We start from the raw sequence: 14,306 nt of genomic DNA, 5'->3' as shown, positions 1-14,306 counted from the left end.
AGTGCAAGTACACACCCCTGTCCCCAGGCATCTGCCTACTCCAGCTCTGGAGAGTCTGCTCTGTGGGGCTGGCCCCTCCGCTCCTACTCAGCATACCCGCAGTCATCTGGGACAAGCCCTGGCAGCTGAGCCCAGCCCCAGGCCAAGCTTCAGAGGGGGGGCTGGATGCTCAGTCCCAGCCCAGCCTCCTGCAGCCTCTGGATTGTAGCCCAGAGGCCGGGTCAGGGGTGAGGGGCCGGGCCCAGAGCATGCAGGAGGTGTGTCTGCAAGAGAAGAAAGCGCTGAGCCTCCCTCCCTGTGTGGCCCTGGGCAGCTCTCCCCACTGCCCTCCCACCCCACTACCTCAGTCCAAGGCACAGTGATCCCCAAACTCCTTCAGGGATTCCCAAGTTGTTCAAATCCCAACATTTACAGTTGTGCCTTGGCAGCTATAGACACTGAGAGTGTGCAGGGTGAGGCCCCGGGAGCCTTAGGGGTGGGTTGTTTTGGGGGTGGGACAGCTACCACCTGGCCCCTTGGGACTTTCTCCTGGTTCGCAACTCACTTTGGCTCAAGGATCTGCTCCTGTGGGTCTCAGACCTGATCTGCCAACAGCCCCCTGTCTCAACTCTGACTCCGACTCAAATGAGCCGACTACGCTGCCCCTTTGCTGACCTCTCCCTGGCTTCCCATCTCCTGCGGGATGAATCTATCTCCTGAGCCAGCGTTGAGGGCCCAGTGTGTGCCCTGCCTACGACTCGCGCCATCCTTTCCTCTGCCTCCCTGCCCCTTCCAGCCACAAGGAGAACCAGACATTTCTGGAATGCACAGTGCTCTTCTCTCCAGCAGGCTTTTTGCACAGGTTCCCTCTGCCTGAATGTCCGTCTGTGCTGTGTCCCCTGCCTCCTGGCCTGAGTGTCTCTGACCAGGCAGGTTCTGGGTCTGTCTCCACTTCATTCAGCATCCAGCCGCATGAACTCCAGGCCCTGACCTTGATGGGTCAGTGTCCCCACTGCTCCCTGTCAGCCTGCCTCGGTCTCCAGTTCTGGCCTTGTCACTGCTTCCCTCCTCACTCACAGGATTCAAAAACAATTCTTATTTACTGCCTGCTTGGCCTGTCCTGTCCCCACAGGCCCTGCTTCCTCCTCCTCCTCCTGGCTTCTGCACCTGTCAGGATCTGTTATGCCGTGACTCCAGACAGACAATCTGGAGGTCTCCGAACGAATCAGGGACCATGGCTCCATCCCTTGCCCTAGAGAAATGAGAAGACTGAGGCTCAACCTGTAGACCCAGAACCTCCTAGCATCCTCTGGGGCTCCTGTTCTTCCTCTAGGAAGCCTTCTGGGATTTCTCCACCCAGCAACATCAGCTTGGACCTGTGTTAGGTCGGGCTTTTCATTATCTCTCCAGCCAGAAACCAAGTTCCTCAGGGCAGGACCTATCTCCTAGAACATTCCTTTACTAAGGTCATTGGGCTCCTGACTCATCCAGGTACTTGCTTGTATGGCTTGAAGTGTCACGTCCAACCATCCCTGACTTCTCCCCTCTCCGAGCTTGATTATGGAGTGTGGTAAGGGCTGTGGGGTCAGAAGGAGCTAGCCTCACTTATATCCTGCTTCCTCTTCATAGTGTGACCTTGGCCTGGCCGCTCAGCCTCTCTCAGTCTCTGTGGTCCCATGTGTCGAATGGGAATTCTTTTAGCTTCAAGGCTGTCAACGGGGTGCGTAGAAGTGATCCATGTAGCCAGCATGGGCGAGGGGCCCAAAATTTTCCCTAAGCTGGTGGCCGCTGTGTTCACCTTGCGTTTCTGAGGCAGCAGGAGAGCTGTGAGTCATCCAGCTTCGGGAGAAAATAAGCATGGCCCCCTCCGGCTTCCTGCCCCCATGTCCGGCCCTTGTTCAGCAACACAATTGCTCAGGTCCAGACTGCAGGGCGAGCAGCTTAACCCATTCAAGGCTGATGGACGCCTCCCCCAACCCCCTCACCACAATAAGCTGGAATTGGCTCAGCAGCTCCCAGGCACCTGGAGGTCACTCGCTGCCCCCCGGCCCCAGGCTGGACCGCACAGGTGGCTGGACTCAGGCTACATAGGAGAGGCCCACTGCTCCCCATCACCTCAAGATGAAGCAAAGCTCCTGGTTTGGGCACTCATGGTCTTCAGTGTCACCAGCCCTCCCTGCTTTAAAAATCCTCCGGCCACCCTGGCTCCCTCCGGTTCTCTGAGCTGCCTAGGCTCCCCGCCTTCCCCAGAACGCCGTTTATCTCCTGTAGGACCCAATCTGCACACCATTCATGGCAGAAATGTCTTTAGAGGGGCTGGCGGAACAAGCACAGAAATGTCTTTAGAGGGGCTGGCGGAACTTGGCACAGAGTAGCTCCCCAGAGTTTGCCAGAGGAAGAGCTGAGCGGACATTCCCTCACATTCACCCCCTTCCTCTCGCCTGCTGAGGACTGACTGACTTCAGGGGTCAAAAACTTCGACATTCACAGCCACAGTCAGCTCTGGGGTAGCGGGTAAATTCAGCCATCATTTCTTGAAGGTCCCCTACTATGAGCCACTCCCGGCACTGGGTGTGTACTTCACCTCATAATTGACTCAAAAAGAGACCGTTTCCTCCATTTTACAGATGAGAAAGCTGAGATGTGGAGAAGCTACGCGGTGCCAGAAAGAGCCTGGGCTTTGGGGTTCAAGATCCTGTTCCAAGCCTCACTCCCGCTCTTATTGAACTTCTCCAAATCTCAGTTTCCGTCACTGAGAAACGAAGAAAGGCCGTATCTGACACATGCGGTGGTTGGTAGTAGTAAAATAACGAGCTCCATTGTTTGAGCGCTTTCTGTGTGTATCACCTTCAGTTTCCACAATGAATTGTAAAAAAAGGCCTCGCTGTCTCCGTAGTTCAGGGAAGCAAACCGAGGTTCGATAACGTAATTTTCCCAAAGTCCCATGGGAAGTGAGTGGCAGGGCTGGGATCTGCCCCCAGGACGACTGTCTCCAGGCTGGGCTCTCACCCTAGGTCAGCTGCCTTCAAGTCCTTTTGGGGGACTTCCCTAGAATATGAGGGCCTCGGGGCCCCAACTTCGGGGGTCTGGGTGTTGAGGGAGAAGGGATGGGCTGGCTGCCTTCCCACCTGCGGCTCCCACAGCTCGGAGTGGCCCCTGCAGTGTCCGGGGCGGGAAGGGAAGGGCCTTTCACAAGCAGGGACTGAAGCACTCGGAGCTAAGCTTCAGCTTGCCTATTCTGAAAATCGGGGCCGTGGCTGACAGAGAGGCCGAGGCTCAGACCGCCCCTCCCGGGGGTCCTCTCGCCCAGTCCTAGTAGGAGCCATGGGGGGAGGGAGTGACGACAGGCTGTGGTTAATCCTCCACGCTGGGGGGAGGGGCACCTGCGGGAGCCTAGGCCTAGGCACCACTATCTGCCCCTGGCGTGCTGACCAATTCAGGCAGGACTCTGCCCTCTCTGGGCCTGGCACTGCTGGAAGCCAGTGGGCCCTCGAGTCACACTGAGTGGAGAGTCTACATGTGGAAGAGCTGAGCCCTTACCCCATCCCTCAGCCCCAAGAACACCCATTTGTGCCCAAGACACCACCACTGGGTCTGCTTCCTAGCCCTGCTCTGAGCCAGGAGGAAACCCCGTCTGCCCTGAAGATTGGCTCTTACCTAGGACTCTGCCAGTGACCATTGTACAGATGGGGAAGGTGAGGAGCCTTCCATCTTGGGCATGTGGTAGTGGTCTGGGATAGACTAGGGTTGGGGAGCGCTTACTCACCGTGCCTGTGGCCTGAGCGATGTCTCCGTTCCGTCCGTCTGCCCAGGGCCGAGTGCTGTGGGGCTCTGCGGAGCTCGGCCACAGCCTCCAGTGGGGAGCCACACCCTGCAGCAAGGGAGGCCGCTGCCTCCCCCTCAGGTTTTCCAGCTGGCCCTGGCCCACTTCCCCCGGGATGGTTTCCTGTTATTGTTTCTTTGTGAGGGCCGGGCTGGCTTCAGATAGGCAGGCCCCGTGGGTGGTGGCTGCCTCAGGGCAGCCAGGCTGACCCCACGGAGGCTGAGCCCTGGACCCCACCTGAGACCCCAGCTCTACAACTTCATCTCTGAGGCCCCAAGCCCAGCACCTACCAAGGGCCTTAGTTCTTGTAACCCCAAGGGCGGGAGTCATTACCCCATCTTATAGCTCAGAATACTGAGACTCAGCTAGTTTAAGGCACTTGCCCACCTAGCTGGGGTGTAGCAGAGTCAAGTATCCAGCCTGGGTCAGCCTGGGCCTAGAGCCAGATTTTCTCAGGTGACCCCATGACATGCTGGGGGAGGGTGAGGCTTTAGGGGCCTCAGAAGTCATGTGGATGGGAGAAGGGAAACAGACAGCAGTTCTTGGCTCTGCAGGGCCGGATTAGTGCCAGCCTGGGTTTGTGGGGACCTTTTGGGTTTGGTGACGTGGTTCCATAGTATAGCGGTTAGCACATCTGCTTTACACGCAGAAAGTCCTGGGTTCACGCCCCAGTGGAGCCACGGTCCATGGTCTATGGCCATGTCATTCTGAACAAGCCCGATCAATGTCTGATCTCGGAAGCTAAGCAGGGTCAGGCCTGGTTAGTACTTGGATGGGAGACCACTTAGGAAGCCCAGGTGCTATAGGCGTTAAAAAGAAAAAAGGAATATCAGGTGGAATCAAGTATCCTGGTTCTGCTTCTGATGTGACCGTGGTCCAGTCGTGTGGCCCCTTGAACCTCAGTTTCTTCATCTGTAAAATGGGGACAATCAGAGCCTCAACCCCACAAGGCTGTTGAGATAAATAAGAATCAAAAAGCAGCTTGGAAGACAAAGCAGCTGAGGCAGGACCAGAGCTCCCGGGAACCAAGAAGCTGGGGCAGTAGTGACGGGTGGTGGTGGCTCGGATTCTGTTCATCGTGAAAATCAGGTGAGGAGCTTTTACAGACTGCAGAGACCGGGGCCCCACCCCGGGCCAGCTGATTTGGAATATCCCAGAGCAGACAGTGGGAATCTGTCCTTTGAATAGTTGCCCCTGGTTTTCCATGGATGAATGAATGGTTGGGAAGTCCCAAACTGGTTCCATTATGCAGCTGGGCAGAGACCTGGGAGGACGAGGGTCTTGCCTGGGGCCGCTTAGTAAGTCAGCGGACACTAGGGTAGCAATGGGGCCTGGGGAGGGAGGAGGATTTTGGGGAAGGGGGAGATAAAGATGTCTCTGTTTCGGGCATGTTGGTTTGAAATGGCCCTTGGACACCCAGGTGGCACTGTCGGGTTGGCAGTTGGAGACAGGGGTGGATGTGGGTGGCCTGGAGATGAGGCTTGGAAGCTGAGAGCTTAGGTCTGGCAGGCACCTGAGGCAGCTTACAGGCAGCGAGGCCTCGGGCCTCTGCGATTTCGCGATCTTCTAGCGAAGAGCACCCAGCAAGGGAGTGGGGAGGCCGCGGCTGGGACGGGGCAGGGCTGGAGAAGCCAGATGAGGACAAGGGTGTCAGCTGGGTCAGCCTAGGAACGGAGAGGGTGGATTTTGGGGATGGAGGTCATCATGACGGCGACCAGAGCAGGTTGGATGGGAAGGAGCTGACAAGACTGACGAGGGGGGGCTGGTGAAGAGGGGTGAGGCGTGCGGACATGCGTGATCACAGCTCCTGCCCCAAGACTTGCAGTGAACAGGTGCCGAGAAATGGGAGGTGTTTTTGTTTTATCAGAAAGCTGTGGTGGCATGTTTGTCCAAGGGGATGCCCAGCAGGTGGGGAAGCCAGGTGATGCTGGAACGGCAAGAGTGATAATCATGAGTTGGGCTTCCGAGCGGGATCCGGCACATTCCATCACTATGCGGGGAATGAACAAACAGATTAACTCTGCCTTCTCCTGCATGGGGTGGGAGTGGCCACGGAGGAGCCAGGACAGACCAGCGCTCTGTCCCTGGTGCCCTAGCCCCTCACCCCTTCACCCCGACCTGTGCCAGCTGCCTGCCTTCATGATACATGGCGTACGTGCCCACTGGGACAGCTGGGCATCACTTCCTGCCGGGTGTCAGACTCGGTGCTGGTGGTGGATCTTGACAGGGTGTGTCCTGGCACCATCTGCCAATTTCCTTTGTGCTCGCAGTCGGTGGGAAAGCTCACTCTGCCCTGAAACCCACCGTTCCTGTGGTCTGTAAACAAGGAATGGCCATCCAGACACAGGCCCCTGGGGTGTGGATAGGGTGGCCATGCGGAGGCAGTCTGGGCCCTCGGAGGGCGGCTAGTGCTCCTGATGATCTCATGCCCAGTATCTGCCGCTGCCCAGCCCCTGCTCCAACCCCCCTGGAGGCAAAGGAGGTAATGCGAAGGCACAAGGCCAGGAAGTGCCATCAGGAGCAGAGGAGGCTCACAGGCCGGCAGGAAACGGATGGTATGCGAGGCCTGATTAGCAGCTGGAGGAGGAAGCAACAGTAGGGCAGTGGAGTGGGCTGGGGAATGCAACAGTGAGGCCCGGGGACACCCATGAAGCCTCTGCCAGGACGAGAGCTGCCCAGGCAGGGGGCCCTGGATGCCTCGCTAGGAGAGGCCTGTGCTCGGGGGTGGGCAGACCTGGCCCGTCACTGGCTGTGTGACCTGGGGCTGTCAACTTGCCTGTCTGAGCCTCTTTCCTCACGTGTGAAGTGCGTTACTGGTTCAGACTTTGCAGGGCGATCTGGAGCGTCAAAGGAGACAACAAAGTAAATGATGGTGTCAGCAAGCATTCATCCAGCTGGTATTTCTCCAAGTGTGGTGCTCAGGCCACCTGCTTCAGAATCACTTAGGGAGCGTGTGGTGATATGCAGATGCCTGGGCCCCTCCCCAGGCTGATGGAGTCAGAATGGGTGGCAGCGGACCCCCGAGACCTAATGTTTGTCGCTCCGAGATGACGTGTTTGTGCACTCACAGTTGAAGACCACGGCCTGTGTGTGCCGGTGGTGCGCTGAGCTCTCTCCACGGTCCTCTGTCAGCCTCTGGTCAACCCTGGGGGATTGTTGTCATCCCCATTACACAATGGGGGAACAAAGAGTGGAAATTCAGTGCTCCCCACAATCAGAGCTTGCAGTAGTGGAATGAAGCAGGCCTCTGATTCCAGAGGCCATCTCCTCACACTCCAGTCTTTCCTGTTCTGCTCTGTCTGGTGCATAGTAGGAGCTCATCAAACAAGAGTTCCCGTTTCTTCTTCCCACGGTGTGGGATGCCCAAGGATGGGGCAGGGAAGCCAGGCCACCGGCTTCAGCAGAGGTGGTCATGGTAAAGCCACGAAGCCTCCTGCCCCAGGGTCTTTGCATGTGCTGCTCTTCCACCTGGCCTGCTCTCTGCCTCATCGTCTGCTTGCAGAGCCCCCATCAGCCTTTTCTACCCAGATCTCACCTCCTTGGCTCTACTCCCTCCTCTGTGTTCTTGAAGCATTTTACAAGACCCCCTTCAGGGCCCACCACCTCCCTCATCTGCTCATCTCCCCTCCCTCCACACAGATTGTGTCTCCTTTGTGTGTCTGTTCCTAGTGGGTGCCGGGCAGAGGGTGGGTGCTCCATAAATGCTAACTTGAAACCGTGGGCTCTTTACAACGGCAGCCAGCACACTGTGGGCCGCATTTGCGGCTTCTGCAGGGCCAGCGTGGGGGTGTGGGGCTCTTTCCCCTGCTCGGAGTGGTCCCAGACCCGTCTGCAAAGCCCTTGCAGAGAACCGTGACCACAGCACGGTGTCACAGGACACGTAGGCCAGGGATAAAGCTAGGCTTCTCCTTTGAGAAAATGCCTGAAATGTACTCCCTGGGTTCTGTTGGTAGCTTGATTTCGTTGCTGAAATAGTTTTCATTTTCTTCCTCTTTTCTCCAGATAATCGTTCCAGGGACCTATGGCTGCTGAGGAGTGTGGGCACCTAAGTGTCAGACTTGCCCTGGGCTGGGGGGATGGAGGGGACAGAGGAGTATGCTGAGCCCACAGGATGCCCGCTGGGCTCCTGGCTGCAGGAAGAGAGGGCGGCATGGCCTGTGAGCTATGAGCTGAGCTCGGGGTGGGCACAGAGCAGGCACTAAATGAAGGCATGGATGAGTGAATGAAAGGGCGGATGAACCACTGGCATGTTGAGGCTGACACAAGGCATGGGGCCAGGCGTATACGTGTGTTCTGTGGCATATTCCAGGGCACAGCGTCAGTCAGCCAGCCAATCAGGTGATTAGTCAATCTCTCAGCCCTGCTGGGTGGTCAGCTCTGTGCCAAGCTGGAGTTGGGGACCCAGAGACCGTCCCCTTGTTAAACTCCGAGACTTGGGTGGAGTTGGTTACAGTCACCAACACTGTGACCTTGAGGCGGGAGGTTGGGGGGCACAGATCTGCCTATTTTGCAGCATTAAGTAACCAGCACAGGGTGGCACTGCCCAGCTCAAGCCAGGGCTCACGTGAGTATGCCGAGCCTTGCGGGATACCCGAGATTCACTCTTAGGCTGAGCTGCCCCAGCTTCCCAACTCCGAGCCTGTGCCCGTTGCTGTCCTTGCCACCTAGGATGCTCTTCCCTTTCTATCTCTGCCAGCCCAAACCCTCCTAGCCCTTCAGTGCCTAGCTCAAGCACACCATTCCTCCATCTAGCCTTCCTGGATTCCCATCTGGAAAGCTTCTCGCCCCTGGGAAGTCCCCTCCCCAACCCACCCCACCCCTCCCTGCACCCCACTTACTCTCTTTCAACGCTTATTGGTCCCCTCCCCTATTTTCTCATGTAATGATTCCTTAGTATAGCCCTGAGAGGTGGAAATACTATTTGTATTCCCCTAGGCTCAGAGAGGTCGTATAACTTAACCAAGGTCATACGGCTCCTGAGTAGCAGAGCCAGGATTCCAACTCTCATCTTCCGGTTTCCAGTTTAGTGCTCACTCTACATCATCCTACCCCTGACAACCTGTCATGGTTCAACAATGCTTTATGCTCATTTATTATTTCAAAAATTACATTTAACGATGCCCATGCTTCTGGCGGGCGGATGGAACGGCAAGGTCAAAGGTACAGAGAGCTATTTGGGAAGGAGAAGCCATTCCATGGGGTTACCACAGAGGTGCAGGGAGCGGGAATCAGGGACTGGCTGGGGAGGAAGCCAGAAGGTGGAGGGTCTCCCATGGCACACTTGAGAGCTCACGGAGGGGCACACCTGGGAGCCTCATACCAGCCAGGGGCTTAAGGAGCCCCACATTTTAGGAGAATTGCTCCATGCAGTCTGGTGGCCTGTGGTCAGGCCAGGGAGTGGCCACGGGCTGGAGAAGCCTAAGTCAGGGCCACTGAGTGTGCAGTCGCTGGAGCTGGCGGGGAGGAGGGAGCTCAGAGAGGCCTCTCCTTGGCCAGGAAAGGACTGGTTGAGCAGAGGTTGAATTCCCGACAGTGAGAACAATGCCTCATTCACCGAGCACTTTCCCAGATGTCTCTCACTTTTCTCTCACAGCATCCGGGGTAGCCTGTTAGGAAATGGTGCTCAAGTGCTGTGGGGCTGAGGGGGGTCCCGGGGAACAGCTGGACACCAGGGCTCGGAGGGTGCCTCGTGGCTTCGTCCTGGGCGCATCTGCCTCTGCCACGTGCAGCCCCGCCGATCCTAGACAAGCCACATGGCCTTCGTGCCTTAGTTTCCCCTTCTGTAAAATGGGAGCGATTGCGTGCCTTTCTCACGGGGTTGCTGGGAGGAGGAATTGGGAAGATTCAAGAAAGTGCATAGAGCAATCTCTGGCATGCTGTAGGTGCTCAATAAACGAGTCATGGCAGTGATGCCGCAAGCGTGTGAGGAGGGCACGGGCAGTGGCGTGAGCACAGGCACCGCATGTGCATTTGTTCGGCAGCCATGTGACTACATGTGTACATGCAAGAGCATCTGTGGAGCTTGTAAGGCACCTCATGAATGTGACCATGTGTGTGTTTATGGTTCATGAGTGGGCTGAGGGGCGCAGGTGGGCCAAGGGAGGGCCAGGCCTTGGGGAGCACCTTCCTCCTCCATCATCTGGGACCATCTGCCCGTGACCCCACTGACCAAGCCTTCTGCATCCTCGTCTCCCACGGAGAACCAGAGAGGCTAAGCCTTGCTCCGGGGTGACTAGGCGAGCCGGGAGGGGTAGGATGGGACCAAAGCCCCTGCCTCCCTGTCTGGAGGACAGACCTGAGTCTGGCAGAGACTGCCCCCCACGGAAGTCAGGACTTCCTGTCTCTAGGCCCCACATTCCATGCGTCCTCCGTCAAAGTGTCCTGGAGAACAATAGATCAGAGCCTTCACCATCTGTGGGGCAGGAAGGTGGGTCGGGGCTGGTTGGTTCTGCCTCTTGATGGGACATACAGACACAGTTCTGGCACCGGCCCAGGGCATGGCAGTGTGGCAGCAGGGCCAGAACTCGGCAAGTCTGCCTTCTGCCTGTCCTGGCCCATACCTTTTCCAGGCCATCTCCAGACCCCGCAGTACACACTGCCCCCCGCCCCCGTGGCCTGAGGCAGGTCTTGTGGGCACAGTTTGGCTAGTGGCGTCTGAGGTGGTCCTAGGGCGGGAGCTGCCATGGAGACCTAGGCAGATCAGATGGAAGTAATCACTCAGGCTGGTGGAGGTCTTGGGGACTCTCCCAGACTCACCCATCTGCCATGTCACTGAGAACCAAGAGACTCTCATCAGCCAAAAGAAATCCTCCGTGGCCCCTGTGCCAGAGCTCATACTCATAGGGATGTCTCCGTGCTTGTTAACTCTCAGTTTACACACAGTTCTAACAAGCCCGATGGGAGAAAAGGCCAGGGCAGTGTTGGGGCAATTCTGTGGGAGCCAGCAGGGCTGGAGGTGGGGGGCAAGCCAGCCATGAGGCTGTTTCTGCACTCCCCGTGCCTGAGAGTCTGGCCGCCATCCCGCCGTCGGCTGGGGGACTGCCTCTGCGAACAACCCTCTCAGGCCTGTTTGTACTTCTGGGAAAGTTTCCTTCCGCTTCTGAGTCCTGGCTGGGGCTACTCACAGGAAACGTGGTGGGCCTCGGCTGGCATGCAGAAGGACTGGGGTTAGGCCTGCGGAGTAGCGGGGTACGTCTAGGGGCCTGGGGCTGCGGGGGCTCATGGGGAGTGGCTGGCATCCCCCCTCCTGCTCCATGGGGCAGCCCTGCAGGGCCTTCAGCTCTGGGACCCCGCACTCTGGCCCTCCCTCACCCTGGGAGGGTCATGTATAGCCTCATCCCACCTCGATTCTCACCGGTCTGCTGTTTGGTGCCAGTTCCTGTTTGACAGCCGCCATCTTTCACTCCTTGGGACAAGGTACAAGCTCCTTAGCCTGCATTCAAGGCCCTGTTGTTCCTACAGTCCCCACTCCCACTGTGCTGGGTTATAGGGCTTTTGCACTTGCCACCTCCACTGCCGGGAATTCCACCTCTCCAAGAGCCATTAGCCTCTCCAGATCCCCGAAATCCAATCCAAATATCATCTTCTCCATGATAAACAACAGTAAAGAATATAGTTTCCTTTTAAAAATTACAATTTTATTAAGATATAATTCATATATTATAAAGCTCACCCTTCTAAAGCATGCTACTCAGTGTTTTTTTCAAGTATATTCACAGAGTTGTGCATCAGTCACCACTAACTAATCCTAGAATGTTTTCATCACCTCCGAAAGAAACGCAGTACCCATTAGCAGTTACTCACTGTTCCCTTTCCCCAGCCCCTGGCAATGACTAATCCACTTCCTGTCTGTATGGATTTGGCTATTCTAGATATTTCATACAAATGAAATCATATGTGTTTTTTTTGTGACTGGCTTCTTTTATTTAGCACAATGGTTTCAAGATTCATCCATGTCATAGCATGTATCAGAACGTCATTCCTTTTTATGGCGGAATAATATTCTGGTAATATTCTGGTGTGATATATCACATTTGTTTATTCATGCATCAGTTGATGGGCATCTGGGTGGTTTCTGTTTTGGGGCTATTATGAATCTGACTGTAATGAATACTTGTATACCCTTTTTATGTGAACAGTTTTAATTCTCTTGTGGTACATATCCAGGAGTGGAATTGCTATGTTATATGGTAACTCTAAATTTAATCTTTGAGGAATTGTCATACTGTTTTCCAAAGCAGCTGCACCATTTTACGTTTCCACCAGCATTACGTGAGGGCTCTTAATTTCTCCACATCCTTGCCAACACTTGTTAATATCTGTCTCTTTGACTCTAACTATCCTAGTGGGTATGAAGTGGTATCTTATTGTGGTTTTGATTTGCATTTCCCACATGACTAATACTATTAAGCATCTTTACATGCTAATTGGCTATTTCTGTATCTTCTTTGGGGAAATGTCTTTTCAAATCATGTGCCCGTTTTTCACTGGGTTATTTGTCTTTTGTTGTCGTAAGAGGTTTTATATATCCTGGATATAAGTCCCTTATCAAATATATGGTTTGCAGATGTTTTCTCCCATTCCCTGGGTTGTCATCACTTTCTTGGTGTTCTTTGAAATGCAAAAGCTTTTAGTTTTAATGAAAACCAATCTAGATACAGTTTTTCTTTTGACTATTGTGCTATTGGTATCAAATCTAAGAAATCATTGTCTCATCCAAGGTGGTGAAGATTAGCTATCATTTCTTGAGATTTGCTCTGTGCCGGGTACTTTACATATGTTATCTTCTCTCATCACGTCCTGACAAGGATAGGGTTTTTTACTCTTATTTTACAGATGTGAAATCAAGGCTCAAAGATTCATTCCTAGGCAGACAGCTAGGAGATGGAAGGGTGTCGAGCTTCAGAGCTGGGCGCAGGTGGGTGCTAGGGTGGCTCCCATGTATAGCCTGGGAACACATCAGCGGGTTAAGTCAGAGGGTGACTGACATTGACAGAGGGCGTCCTTTGTGCCAGGCATGGTGCTCAGTGCTTTATATGCACTAGCTCACTTCCTCCCTCTCTCCATGGCCGCGGCTCTCAAACTGTGGCCCTGACCAGCAGCACCAGCCAGTTTTTGGGTCCCACCCCAGATCAGCTACATCGGAAACTCTGGGGATGGGGCCTTGCAATCTGTGTTATTTAAGAGCTTCTGAGGTGCTCAAGCTCGGGCACTCCTGCTTTAGATCATGTCTTCCCCCAGGTAGCACTCTGCAGTTGTCTGGGGAGCTTTTTTGTTTGTTTTTAAGTACCAGATTTGGGGAAGGCACATCTACAGATTCTGATTTAATTGATCTGGATGGGTTCACCATTTTTTAAAGCTCTCCACGAGAGCATAACGTACACTTGGGGCTTTAATCACCACCTAAGGAGTTGGGTACCACCACTAGCCCCATTTTATAGGTGCAGCTCTAGGAGATTAAAGGAGGTGCCCGAGGTTATATAGCCACGTAGAAGGAGGGGGAGCTGAAATTCAAAGTCTCTGCCTTCTACTTCCCCTCCTTCCTCCTAGTTATTACTTATTGCTTACAGTGGAACCTGTGTATTGGTTCCCCAAGCTGCTTTCTTTGGAAAGTAAATGATGTGTGATGTCGCCATCTAGTGGTGATTGAGGAGAACTGATGAGCATCTTCAGGATTTCCAGTGACTATTTTCGGGTGACTCACGGGAGGAGGAAAGGCGACTATTCATAGTTGTTTAGACAGTTGCTTTTGGGAGACTCGGGCCCATTTTTCCAGAGGGTGTCCTTTGTGAAAAGGAGAGTGGAATGATGGTAGGTTTCATGTTTAAGCTTTAGTTGGGCTCTGGAAACTTCTTCTGGGCCCATCTGTGTACTTCCTTGTAAAATCCAGTTTTAGCAAGAACCCCACTAAGTCAGGTTAGCCAGAACCTCCCACCTCGACATCTGATCAGCAAGAATCCTAGTAGGTTGGTTTAGCCAGAATCTCCCCTTGTCCCTGTTGTTTCTTCCTGTTAATTGTCCATCCACTGACCACCATTCACCTGGCTCCTTGGCTGTAAATTCCTACTTGCCCATGCTTTAGTATTGAGAGTGGAGCCCAGTCTTTATCTCCGACTGAAAAATTCCATAGTGGTGGTCCCTGTACCTATCTTGATGGTCCTGAATAGAGTCTGCCTTATCACCTTTAACAAGTGTCATAAATATTTTCATTCTTAACATTGGGGAGGCTGGGTCCTGGGCAGGGGCTGGAAGGGGAGGCAGAAAGGGTCTGAAGTAGAGAGAGATTCATCCAGGCAGTAGAGCTCCACCCACCCTCAGTGGCTGTCCGACCTCTGTTTGGACATTGATTCATTCAACAAACAGCCGCTGTGAGTCAGGGGGTCAGGCCTCAGGGAGGTGCTGGCTCCCAGACATAGGGGGTAGGAGAGAGAAGCATAAAATATTTGGGGGGCTCAATCCCCTGTGGTTCAAGCAGGTCTGTTCTTGGCTCTGGGAGGGGATCCAG

The 14,306-nt window shown here is 54.6% G+C and overlaps 1 protein-coding gene and 1 pseudogene across 2 annotated transcripts in view; one reads left to right on the top strand and one right to left on the bottom strand.

The window, feature by feature from the left end:
• The window catches only part of CDH5 (cadherin 5), a 33,946-nt gene extending 30,081 nt beyond the window's left edge, over positions 1-3,865 (bottom strand). For both annotated transcript variants that reach the window (XM_025045387.1, XM_015587653.2), the window contains exon 1: positions 3,746-3,865. The gene's annotated coding sequence lies outside the window, so the exon portion shown is untranslated. The remainder of the gene's footprint in view (positions 1-3,745) is intronic.
• Positions 3,866-4,491: 626 nt separating this feature from the next.
• Positions 4,492-4,611, top strand: LOC112478221 (annotated as a pseudogene).
• The last annotated feature ends 9,695 nt before the right edge of the window (positions 4,612-14,306 follow it).

This window comes from Pteropus alecto, unplaced genomic scaffold (assembly GCF_000325575.1).
Source record: "Pteropus alecto unplaced genomic scaffold, ASM32557v1 scaffold42, whole genome shotgun sequence".
Lineage (NCBI taxonomy): Eukaryota > Metazoa > Chordata > Mammalia > Chiroptera > Pteropodidae > Pteropus > Pteropus alecto.
Note: the sequence above shows the minus strand (reverse complement) of the source record. Positions and strands in the feature narration are given on the sequence as shown.